The 12,699-nt window shown below is 43.6% G+C and overlaps 1 long non-coding RNA gene across 1 annotated transcript; it reads left to right on the forward strand.

Annotated features, from left to right (window-relative positions):
- The first annotated feature begins 5,839 nt into the window (after nt 1-5,839).
- LOC125689426 (uncharacterized) lies at nt 5,840-10,684 on the forward strand. The gene is made up of 3 exons (XR_007375262.1): nt 5,840-6,382; nt 6,515-6,763; nt 10,313-10,684. It is a non-coding gene; the product is annotated as an uncharacterized LOC125689426 (long non-coding RNA).
- The last annotated feature ends 2,015 nt before the right edge of the window (nt 10,685-12,699 follow it).

Raw genomic sequence — 12,699 nt, forward strand, 5'->3', positions numbered from 1 at the left:
TATCCCAAATCCAGCACCTTCAACACAGCGGATCCTATCTGGAAGCTGGTGGAAGGGTAAGATGACCTTCAAAAGTTTCTTCCAGCTCAGTTTTTTGTATGATTTCTGTTATCAAAGCAGAAACTCACAAAGCTGGCTCTTAATTATCTGGAGGGTATTTTGCTCCTGGGCACTTCTCTGGTTTTATGAATTGTTTGATGGGAGGAGGGTTTTAGGGAAGTTGTTCATCCTGAGGTCCTCCAGAAGAAAATCCCAAATTAAAAACAATTAAAGGGTACTACAAATCCAACCAAACAAAAGTGAAGGGCAGGTTTCTCTGCTGTTGTAAAAATAAGGCTCCTTGCTGGACGAGCTGTCCTCATCAGCATTCTAAACCATCCATCCAGCGGTGGCCAATGCAGTGGTCTTTGCACCAAATGCAACATGAATCCAACAAAAATAAACAAATGGACACCTGAGCACTCAGGAGCAGCCAGGAATTGCTGGGATTCTTTATGTAACTCAATGAAAGGGAAAGAAACAAAGCAACAGCAAAACCTGATGCACACAACAATCCCTCCTTCTCCGATTTCACAGAGAAGCAAGTTCCAACGCTGTCAAGTCAAAGATTAAATAAAAAGAAAAAGCCAAGAGGCACACTGCCATGCATATATTAGATGTGTGTAGAACGACATGCACACCTTCACAGAAACAAACACTGTGAGAAGGTTTAAGATCCAGCAAAGAAGCTGCCTTCTCAGTAAGTTCATTGAGCCTGTATTTTTAATTTTTTGGCTTTACTTTTCTTTTGTCCTATCCATTTTTAGTGATGGAACATTAAGCAACTGTGCTTTCCCAGAGGAGAGCCCCACAATTGGTTATCATTGAACTGGAGCTCCCCAGGCTGTGGCCACCATGATGCTACCCTCCAGGGAGGCCAGAGTTTGGCTCAGCTGGTGTGAGCATCAGGCTGGTTTAGGCATTTCAGACATCCCTGCAGAAAGCAGCTCTCCTCTTTTCCCGAGCTGACCTCCTTTCTGTTGGTCTTCTGCACCCTTTTTGTCCTCTTTTGTACTCTTCTGGAATTTAGATTTGCAAAGCACGCACCAGCCAGGGGCCAATGAGCTCGTTTGACCTTCCACTTCATCTGTGACAGATTCATTTTTAAGTGGGAATAATGATAAATGCTGATGAGGTGCGAGATTTGACATTTATATGGGAGTGCAGAGCATGCAATTTCTGATTTCACTGAAATCCAGAAATGGATGGATGTATTTTTTTTTTATCTGCAAAGTTTTGAAGATCAGCAGTGCATTTGAAGCTTTTAGCTTTCAAAGGGGCTTCTTTTTCATTGATTTGCTAGTTGTGTAGAACTTTAGCACCATCGCTCTTGTTCTGAAAAAAATCAGAATGAAAAAATCTTAATTTCAGATTAAACACAGAGAGCTTTCTGTGCAAGCAGTATCCATACTTGGTGCTGTCAATACCTGGGATATGGAACTCTTGGACTGATCTGCTGACATGCACCGAGGGTAAAGTTTGACTGGACTAGTACTGGCATCAAGGCACTGCTCAGAGAACACTGTCAGATAGTTCAGCTGACCAAGTTCACTGTTTAGTTTTCTTTTGGAATTTTGTTTCTGTGGAATTATATATATATATATATATATATATATATATATATATATATATATATATATATTTGCCAAACAGTCATTTTTATATATCTGGTTATTCCTTCCAGCAAGACCTGGACGCCTCACTTTGTTGTGCTGTATCACAAATGTAACTGATATGAGCGCAGGTCAGCACCGGGTAACGCTCTGTGTGCCTGGGATGTCTCTGGGAGCACAGATCACCTGGATCCCAGATGGCTGGGGCTGATGCATATGGAGCATTGCATAAATGCCCTATTGTTCCTCCCATCCTCTTCCAGTTGCTGCTTGGTGAAACAGTCACTGAGTTCAGTTTCACCCTCTGTTCTGTACATACAGGACATACAGATGCTTTAAGATGCGGCTGAATTGTTCTTTGGAAAGAGAAGAAAGAAAAAAAAAGGGTATTAAGTCTTTTCACAAACCTGCAGTTGGAGTGTTTACTTTGGGTAGTTAACACCCAACCCAAGTTACTGAAGCAGGTAATCTCCTGATGCTTGTTGCCGCACGCACCTCCAACTGCTACTCACACAGCAGCTAGACAAGTGCAGCTCAGGGCTGTAGCCTCAATGTACTGCTTCAGATGCTGGTTGGAGGGATGTCTTTTTCTCTTGTTCAACAAAATTTGGGTAAGTTTAGAACAGGGACACATACAGCTACATCAGGTGCTCAGAGCCCCATCCAGCCTGACCCTGAGTGTCTCCAGAGATGGGGCATCCACTGCATCTCTGGGCAACCTGTGCCAGTGCCTCACCACCCTGACTGTAAAAAGTGTCTTCCTTATGTCCAGTCAAAATCTCTTGGTCTGAAGAAGGTCTGGAGAGTGGCAATGCCACACTCAGTTTCTCTGCTGCCATCCCTGCCAGCTCTTGCTCAAGCAGGACATCTCTAAAGGCCAAGGAGGAATTCTGCCTGCATGAATGTCACAAATCTGCTGGCAGCACTGCTTCCTAGGGACACTGATGGGGAGTTGTAGGCTAAGCGCGCTGCAGGCAAACTGTGGAGTTAGCATGCACTAGGGCTGACATAAGGTGAAGCTCTCTGGCTGCTCTCATATCCGACCTGAAACAGTCAAACTGGTGTAGAGCCCTTGACTTTGAATGAGTGACAAGGCTGCAGTCTTTCAGGTGACTAAACAATTATGCGTCTATCACAAAGGCTGAGAGAAGTGAAGCCAGCTCAGGCTAAAGCACCTGAAATTGAAGGAAATGTGATCAAATGAAAACTGATCAAATGGGTCATATCTACATGACCTGTGCTGCAAAGGTAGGCAGAAAAGCCTACCCCACCAGTCAGACAGCAGCATCTGGCAAAAGACTCCTTATTGTAGGTACCAGGATGCTGGTAGCTGTGTCATTTCCAAGAGAAACAGTGGCATTCTTGCTTCACTGAAGCATGACAAAGCAAAAATGGTCAGTGTTTGGCCTGTGCCCAAGTGTCAGATGCCTTATAACTGGCACACATGCAAAATCTGCATTTTCAAGAAACTTCTGAAGTAGAGGAAGAATGAGGAAAGCAGCAGGGCTAGGACAGTAGGTATGTATTTTGCTTGTGCATATTGTCCTAAGCAAGCTTACAGGCAGTTGGGCAAGGAAGGCTGGGCTTGACCAGCTTCCCCCAGGCCATGCCTTTGTAGTCCCAAGAGGTCCAGACCTCAGAGCAAGCGTGCACTGAGTATGCATGTGCTGTGAACCTAGGAGAAGTCCCCTCAGTATAAGTAGGCAGCCCAGGATATCTGAGGACTCCAACCGACTAGATGGCAACTATCTCACTATCTTGCAACTCTTGCATTTCCTGGCTGCAGCCTACATAGCTGGAGATTTAACGGGCACGGAGTATCTGGCTCCCTCGATCCCAAGTGTCCAAGGAATGACCCAGCCATCTGCAGGAATCATTACCGTCCTCTGCAAGGGGGGACAAGGTCAAACCAATTGAATGTTGTCTAAAGAGGATCTTGGGGAGGGAATGTTTTCATTACAACAGTTCATCTTTCCTTTCACAGTTCATCAAAAGCAGGCCTTCTGCATACACACGCAAGACAAATAGGACGGAGGGGTGATGACAGATACTGTAGGCCCATGGTGACTGGGATGACCCTCCACTCACACAGTTGATCAAAGGCAAGTAAAACAATCAGCCAGCCATCAGCAACGATGTAATATTAAACTCCTAAAACACCTCATTCAATTAAGTCATTATGATCAAAATCTCCATACCAGATCTTTTAAGTTGTACACGCATAGACCTTGCCTTAAGATAGCAGAAAAAACTTCCGGAGGGAAAGCTGCTGTTAACAACTATTAATGAAATAATGTCTCCTCCTCCCATCCCCCAAATCGATTGCTCTTTGGAAGGATATACTTCCACCTCATTTCCTCACATGGAGCTCAGAAAGCTGGGCACTTCCCATCTATCTAGTTTTTTGTCATTTATGATGTCAGCTTCTTTTTGGGATGATCCTTATGATGTCACAGATCCTACCTTTGTGAACCTGCTGCTGGTCTAACAAGCCTGATCTGAAACACACTAAAGAAATTATCTGGCCCGTTGCACGTGCAGTCCCAGCACAGGAGGGGCAGAGAAGAGCACTTCACTTTCAGTAAGAATATATCAATAGGAAAGCAGTTGCACTGTTCAGCCTGGTCCCTGTAGAATAGGAATTTCTGATCCAGGCAAGAACAAGATGGGATGTGAAATGCAAATATCCTGGAGACAGAGCTCAAATTTTCACAAAACTCAAGAGCATCTTTGGAGGATTGGCTCTGTCTCCTTAAATGTCTGTGTTTGGATGAGATACGTCCTCCTCTGGAAACTTCTTTCTCTGTTGACTGGAGGAATCTGCGAACCAGACAGATCTGAGAAACTAGCTTAAACTAGCTAGATAAATGAGTAGAGATGAGTCCCATCGTTTAGGTTTGTAGTAATTATTATAAAGACTTCAGACAGCATAATGATGACAAATGGATAGGCTTTTAATTCCTAGATGAAAAATGTATTGGTTTTGTTGATTTTCTTTTCTCTGCTTTCATCATTGTCTCAAGGCAATCTAATCCAGTACTACCTCTGCAAGTGGTGACTCAGCCCTACATCATTCATTCCCACTTCATCACCTGTGCACCTTGGAGACTGTGCAGTTGAGCACTCAGGTGAAGGAACTCTTCCCTTTTTTCCTTTTTTCTGCTGACTGGAGTGTTTAGCTGGATCAGCCTGGAGCACTTGGTCTCCCAGATGCATGAGCCCTACAGCTAGCATGGGAGAAGGGAAGGGAACTCATGAGCAGGAGCAGAAAAGCAATGCTGCATATCTTGGCAAAAATCTGACTTGGATTGGCTTAGACTGGTCATGAAAACACACCTAACTCACTTGTGATCTGGTAACACTGTGGTGAGAGATTCTACTTCTCATTACTGGTTTCTCGAGTCATCTGAGCAATGGTAATTTCCCTACCGCTCTTTTCCTCTTCATTATAGAAGGGCATGGCAATTATGAAGAGTAAAACTTGCCATACACTTTAAAGCAGCAATGAGTTTATCAAGCACCTGAAATGAAACCTGTCAAAGTACTGCTTGGCACTAAGCAGCTGACTCCAGCACTTGTGGCAGCACAGCAGCATTAGACAGCATTAGGCGGGGAAGAAGGCTCAGAGGAAGGAGCAAAGGTCTTTACCCTGGATGTTTTGAGCCACAGGAGCAGTTCCGGGAGCAGGCTACAGCTAATGGAGTGATGTCCCAGAGCTGATGTAAAGAGGACTTCTGGACAGGCTAGACTTGTAAGCCCATCTCTTGTAATTGTGTATCTTGGCAAATGGATTGCATCCAGGGCTTTGTAATTTGCTTACCCCGGAAGCAGAACCTTTTAGTCTGTGTAAACAGTAGATGAGTAGTGACCCAAATATCATAACGCAAACAGTGACATCCATAGAAAATCCATATGCACTTTCCAAGTGTCAGAACCAAAGGAAATAAAAGGGAAGAGAAGGAAAGGGTTTGAGTGAACAACTTCATCTGATGATCCATGAAGAAATTCCCCACAAATATCAGTGTGAGAGCTTTCTTCTAGGCATATTGCTGTTTGCTGGGCATCTGTTGCCACAGAGGTCAGGCTGGTGACCACCCTGGTTCTGTTCCCTGCCTTTGCACTTTGACCACCTACTATCAGCCAAGAGCAAAGCAGTGTGGGAAAGAGGAGCTGAACTTCAGTAGAAAAGAGCCCCCTAAACCTTATCATTAAGTCTTCCTCAGGGACTTGGATTTTTATCAGGCTCTCCAAGGGTAAATAACACCAAAGCAACCCTGGACTGTGCATTCAAAAACAACACAATGAAAGCCTGGAGGGAGAACACAAATGAGCTGGTGAAATCTTTCCTGTGAATTGCTGAGGACACAGCTGATCAGATAACAGTGAACTGGGTTCTTCTGCTCCTCAAGAAGCCATCCAAGATGGCATTTTTCCTTTGCCACCTGTTGGAACAGTTCAAGATTCTTCTAAAATCCTAACTTGCTACTTTCTAGCTTGGGGGCTAGAACATGCCCGAGATAGGGAGTTAACTGAGCCACGAGCTTTGCTCCAGGGAGGAGTTCATCAGTTCTGCAAAGCTGAACGTCATCAGAAGTCCCAGAGAACCACTCACCTCTAGGGTGAGTGCATGAGGCTCAGATCTGGGAGGTGGCCAAGATGTCAGCTTAAGATGGTTCTCACTCATCGGCTCACTGTGCTTACGGTTGACTTCAAGTTTTCCGGTGACTGGAGTAAGTTAAAAAAAAAAAAGTTTCAGCAACAAAACAAAGAAACAAAAGAATTGACTTGTTTTGTTTCTAACTAAACCGTAACAGTTGGTGAATGTTTTTTCTTTCTTTTTTTTTTTTTGTCTGTTGAACCAGTAACTTCCACAGTATTAAAGGCAGTGAACAACATACGTCACCTGTGGTAGTAAACCATCCCACTTCTCTGGTATTGCTCCAAGGGTTCAGGGAGGACAACAAAGCCTCTGACCCTGTAGTTCTGCAGAAACTAATGCTGGTGTTCTGGAGAATGACTACTGAGTGCACTGCCTCAAGCTTGGTTTGGTTTTGTCTGCGGTTGCTTGCGCTGCCTCCTACTTTCTGAAAGATCCCACTCGGAGAAGGCAAGTATCTGCAGATGCTTTTCAGCACAAAAGGTGACAGATCTGTTGAGGTTGTGATAGAGGGAATGATTTCTCCTCTCTGTAAAGGGGGCTAAATGAGCATGCTGGCAGCAAGGGACATGTCCAGCTACCTGCCTTTTTGTGAATGCTGAAGCACGGTTTCCAGAAGGGTCACTCAGTTTTATTAATGTGCTCTTCTGTTATCTGCTTGTCTTATTTGTGGAAAAGATGAAAAGATCTAAACTCAGTGCTTAGGCCTCAATAAAAACATTAACATTTTTCACTTTCCACAGCTCTGCTCCAGCTGCTCCACACCATATCCTTTTTTAGATACTTATATGAATAATAATATCCGCAATTAGACTTGCTACGATTGCAGCAGAAAGGAAATTAACCCTACTGCTTCAGGGCTCAAACTGATTCAGACAGGCAGGTTTGCCAGCCTTGTGAGAGGGAGTTCATACAGCATTTTCCTAAGCATCCAAAACCTCTGGCACCTCTTCCATCTGGGATCTTACTTCTTGGCCTCTTTCCTTGACCTTTTTTCTGTTTTTATTTTGCTGCAGACAGCTTTGGTAACCCCTCTGAGAGGTAGGCTGCTCACCCTGCTCCTTTACCTGTTCACCCTGTTCACATATTTTTCCAACTGCAGTTGATTCCAGCTCTCCCTTATTAATCTTGGTGTGTTTTTGTCAGGTCTCCCTTGCTGCCATTTGCAGTGAAAATTTTTGACTCTCATGCCTCTTCTCTGTATTCCCTTCTCTCTTTCCTCAGCATGACAGTGAGCCTGTCTTGACACCCTGGTCCCACCAGCAAGACCCCACAAAGCCTTCTTCCTGCCCACAGTCCTGTGCTGATGTGTGGCCCATTACACTGATATCAGTTCCCTCCTTATAAGTTCACGGCTGCCTCTTTTCTGCCTACTGAGGTCAGGGTATGAAATGTGTCTGTGTTTGACTCAGTACACTGAGTAACAGAGGGATGAAGATTCCTGCAGCATGCCCATCTCTGCTTTTTAACTGTTGCATGGTAAGATGGGCAGGGAAGATGTTCCTTATCATCTCCTTCAGTTCATGCAACTCCCACTTTGTCTACAGGAAACTGGATAACGCTAAGCGCTGCCATCAAGATTTCTGTCCAAAACTCTCATTTTTAAACATTCTCCCTATACCATTTCCTTTTATTTATGTTTTAGTTACAGTTTCCCTCAAGCTGGAACCACTCTGTTGGATCTTGTCGGGCTAGTAGGGTCACCAGGCACTATGCAGGTATCAGTAACACTGTCTTCACTGGCTTCTACTGGAGGTCATCATAGAATTGTTAAGGTGGAAAAAAACATTAAGATCATCAAGTCCAAACAAAACCCATCAGTACCATGCCCATTAAACCATGTGCCAGTGAGCCAGGGCTGGAAAGGGAGTGACAGAACAGCTTGTCACCCAGTCCTGTAAGTTGGGACATCTACCTGTCCCTCCTCCCTGTTGCTGTGGAAAGTACAGTATTGTCTGCTCTGAGAGTTTCACTGAAGGAAGTTTACACAACCTAATTCTGATGATACATGTGCTGTGTAGAAGGACTGAGCATAGACATCCTCTCACGACTTGCCATTCCTATTTCAAGGTAGGTGACACAATAACAAACACTAAACAAAGAAAATAGGTGCAACCAGTGCATCTCAATACAGAAAACAGGCTTCAAGCCAAAGGACTTGGTGCCTCCCAACAGTTATCTCCTTAGAGAGAGCTTTCTCTCTAATCCTTTTCTTATAGTAGTCAGCAAAGTAGAAGATAGACTCCTTCCTGCTCCTATCCCTTCTAACTGCCTGCTTCCATTTCGTGCTCTAATTCTCCTCTCTTCCATTGAGATGATTTATCCACAGATGAAAAAATCAAAAGGTCCACGGCCATATGTCCTAGAGGTGAGGAGTTTGTAATGGCCTGATTTGAAGCCCTGTAAGGCAAGTGGAATGCTTTCCATTGGCTTCAAGGGGGCTTTGGATCATGCTGTAAATAGTCCAGTAAGATACTGTACATGGATGCAATGACTATTTATAGAACTTATGATGGATAAGATGTTTACTCATCATCTAAATCTAGTCACTGTGTCATCTGGGGAGAGACCAAATCAGAACTGATGCTTAGTGGAATGAGAGCAGTGACAATGAGGGACCACTGACTGACATGTCACCTGCTCAGCTCCCCTGAAGCAGAAGTACCTGAGATCCTTCACCATTTACTACAAGTGCCCTTTGTAACAGATAGTTTTGTTCTAAAGGAAAGGTGTCAAAAGGTGTCAAATACAGCAAAGTGACAACTGCAGATTTATGAAGCTTTATTGCAAAAAGTGCCCTAAGATCCTACAATGGTAATACCAGACCTCTCAGGACCCCTGCAGTCCTTTCCTGTGCCTGGATCATTGAAGCTACAGCCAATAAACCCAGAGTCGTCTAAATCCACTGCGTGGTTTTCTCCATGCAAGTTAATAAGATGACCTTGGTACCCAGGATTACATGTGTAGCGCAGATTTTATTGGTATCATTGGTACCCAGGGTTACCAGAGCTGACAACATCAGAATAGAATTACCTGCATGGCACAGCCTGTTCATATTCACATCTGTGAGAGTGCGCCTCATCTACATCCATAAACACATTTTTCCCTCTGAGCAGATCATGGTGTGCAGATACAATCATGTGAATGAATTTTTTTCTGAGAAAGATATTTAAAATTCTCATGCTCAAGACAGTTATTGTTTCACGCTAAAGAGGGACTGTCAGCAGTGATGTGATACTTTACAAGGCTTCATGTCTGGGCGTGGGTGGGAGCAGGTAGTTCAGGCTGTTGTCATTAGATTTGTTTTGGTGGTGCCTAATGACAAACCAAGAGTAACTCCATTGTGTTCAGTGCTGTATAAACACGAAGGCAGAATTACACAATCCTCAACTCAGAGTTTACAGTTCAAAGAAAAAAACAAACAAACAAACAAAAAGCCTTGCATTGGTTGAAATGCTGAAGGTTTTAGCACAAAAAGGTTGGAAGTTATAGAGGTAGTCAGAAGTACTCATGAATAGGTGGAGACCAACAGTAAAATCCTTGATGGATCATAGACCTACAGTCCTGTTTGTCTCTTCTGAGGGAGAAGAGTGCAGGGGAAGGAAAAGCAGACAGAGAGGAAGGGGAGTAGAATTGCTGGCATTTGATCTATTCCCTCAAAAATGACGCTGGCAGAATACATTCACTTTGATCACGATCAGCACAGATTGTAAATGTTATTTCTCTAGAGCCTTACTTAGAGAGATCTCACAGAGTAAAAGGAAGAAAAGTAAATCTTGTTTGTTGGAAACTTATAATTGAGTCCAAAATGCAGGAATGCTATGGATATTGTACTAGGCTTTGAAGAAATGCACATGTAATTCCTCAGCCTCTGGCACAGAAAAAAGCAACACCTGTGCGATGTAGATGAGCATCTCCATTCTTTGAAATGTGGACTGAAATTTGTGGGTGCAGGCAAATGCTTTAAAGGATCTTTCACCCTATTCCTCTGCTTGGCAGGCAGGCAGTGCTGGCTGTTGTGTCTCAGGAAAGAAAAGAAGAGGCAAGTTCCAGGTATCAGTCTACTTATTCCAGTGGTGCATGTTACTCGGGATCCACTTGCTTGCTGACTGCCGGCTCAGTTCTGCAAAGCACCTTCTTAATTTCAGGAGTCTGCTTACATCCACTGATGTTCATGAAAATACTGACAGGCATGCCTGTTTTTAAGTTCAGCAGGACTCATATGCAAGGGGTGTACTGAAAAGAAACTTCTGTTGCCTGGACATAACAGAGAGCCATGTTAGAGACTGTAGAAAAGGTGGATGTACAGAGGTCAGCTGTCTCACACTGATGATTGTGCTGGCATACGTGCATTTGGGATTTCTACGTCCCGAGGAATGCAGTGAGTCCCTGCTGCCTGCGTATGCACTGTCACGGAGTGGCAGGGCAGATTTGTTTGTTCATTTTATCCTCTATCCTTTGAGACTTTCTAGTCATTCCGTGCTTGTATTTTTTTTCTGTTGACTTAGTAAAATAAACTTCCTCTAATCGGAGAATAAGTGCGTCTCTTTTGTGCTGTAACCCTGAGGTCCTCTGCAAGGGATTCTGAATTGACTGAGAACGATCTCAGACATCATGACCTTGTAGTGACCACCCAGTTACAGTTGTCTGAAGAGCTCTTGAACGCTGAGAGCAGCCTTATGACTTGCAGCCTCAGCTGGTCATTGTTCCTGCAAGCTTAGTTTGGCAGAGCTTATGCTGAACCTTTTACTTACAAGTTTTGCCGTGTTTTGTTGGGGAGCCCAATGGCAAACTACTCTGATTGCAAAGTAAAAGTTTTAAGGTCTGGGCTCCAAGTTTTGGTATCTAGATCCTAAAAACGTAATTGCATTTGGATTGCAACAACTGGAAGTAAAAAATATTTTTATCTTACATCATCTCCTAAAAGTCTAAGATGTGTTTCCTATGAAGATACAGTTCTGCCCACCAAAATGTGCCAGTTTTGGTGGCTTACTTTGTTATTGTTGTTTAATTTAAACCCTGGAATTGTTTACTCACTATTTTTTTGTGCTCCTTTCTCTAACTTTCCTCTTTCTTTTTTTTTTTCACAGTTAAAACACATGCATCCAGACAGTCTCTGAACTCCTCTGCAGGGGCTGACTGTGTAGCAGAACCAAGTGTGTCCCTCTTCACTTGTGAGACAAGGGATCCCTTCTCCTCCTGTTACCTGTGCTGAGATGTGCCTTTCATTTCTTCCAGAGAGTAGAAATTATTCACAGTTTCAAAAGCTTCTGTAACGAACAGCTCATGATGCATGCGTGGCCTTTATGAGGAGAGTATTTTCTTGATGAGTTCCCATGTGCCTTTTATACCAGGAGACCAAAAGCATTTTCATAGTAGTTCATTAGAAAAAAAAGTACCACACGCCACCTCTGCATCTGGTTTACATATTGACTTAACACCAGGCTGGAAAATGACAGCATATGATTTGCGCCTCCCAAACACGTAATGCTGGTATGGCTATTCGTAGTTGGTTGCACACTTTTTTATGATGAATTGGATGCTGGTCAATTAGAAACCATCAAGTTTGGATGTTTGAAATGCTGAGCCAGTGTGGATTATCCCATCAGTACAAGGTTGTAAGAATTTCAGGTTGTGGTGGCATGAGGTCTCCAGGACACTTCCAAAACCTAAAAACAAAAACAGGCCTGGCAAGTTCTGAAGTTCCCAGCCTGTGACTCGCACCTTCCTTGGCTGTAGATAATTTTTTCTGCTTTCTAGAAATTTTCCTCAGTGAGAAAACCATAGAGTATTGGTGATCACTGATTTATTGCACATTAGCACGTTCAAAGTCTGGCTCACCGGTGCTTGGAAATGCTCTTCAAAACACAGGGGTGTGCTGCACTCATCAGTGCATGCTCTCTGTGGAAGAAATTCAGCTCTCTGTAGTGAGATGCTATGGTGATGAGTTGTTAAATTCTGTTCTAATGCCAGGATGTGTTTCATCCTGTAGTCTTTAGTGTTACCTTAGAAAGCAGATCAGAAGTCAGGTACCTTGCCACTGACTTGCTATTAGGACCAAATTAACATCAGTTCTGATTTCTCCATTTCATTCTGCACATTACCCTGCTCCGGGTGCTCTGCCAGAGCTTTAATCACCTACAGCAAAGAATTAACTACATGTCAAACTTATAAAAGGAGTTCTAAGAAGCCATCGCTTTATCTGCCTTTGTGAAAACAAAACAGCGCACACCAGAAAGTGTACAAATAATTAAAACTCCTTTGGGGAGGGTAGAGGTTAAGAACAATCTTCTACTGAAACAAGTAGTCACTAGGGTTACCTTAAAAGCTTTTTGATGCTGGAGCTCACTGAGTTTATGAGGAATGTGACATGGTGTGCCTGCCTGTAAT

Source organism: Lagopus muta, chromosome 2 (genome assembly GCF_023343835.1).
Source record: "Lagopus muta isolate bLagMut1 chromosome 2, bLagMut1 primary, whole genome shotgun sequence".
Classification (NCBI taxonomy): Eukaryota; Metazoa; Chordata; class Aves; order Galliformes; family Phasianidae; genus Lagopus; species Lagopus muta.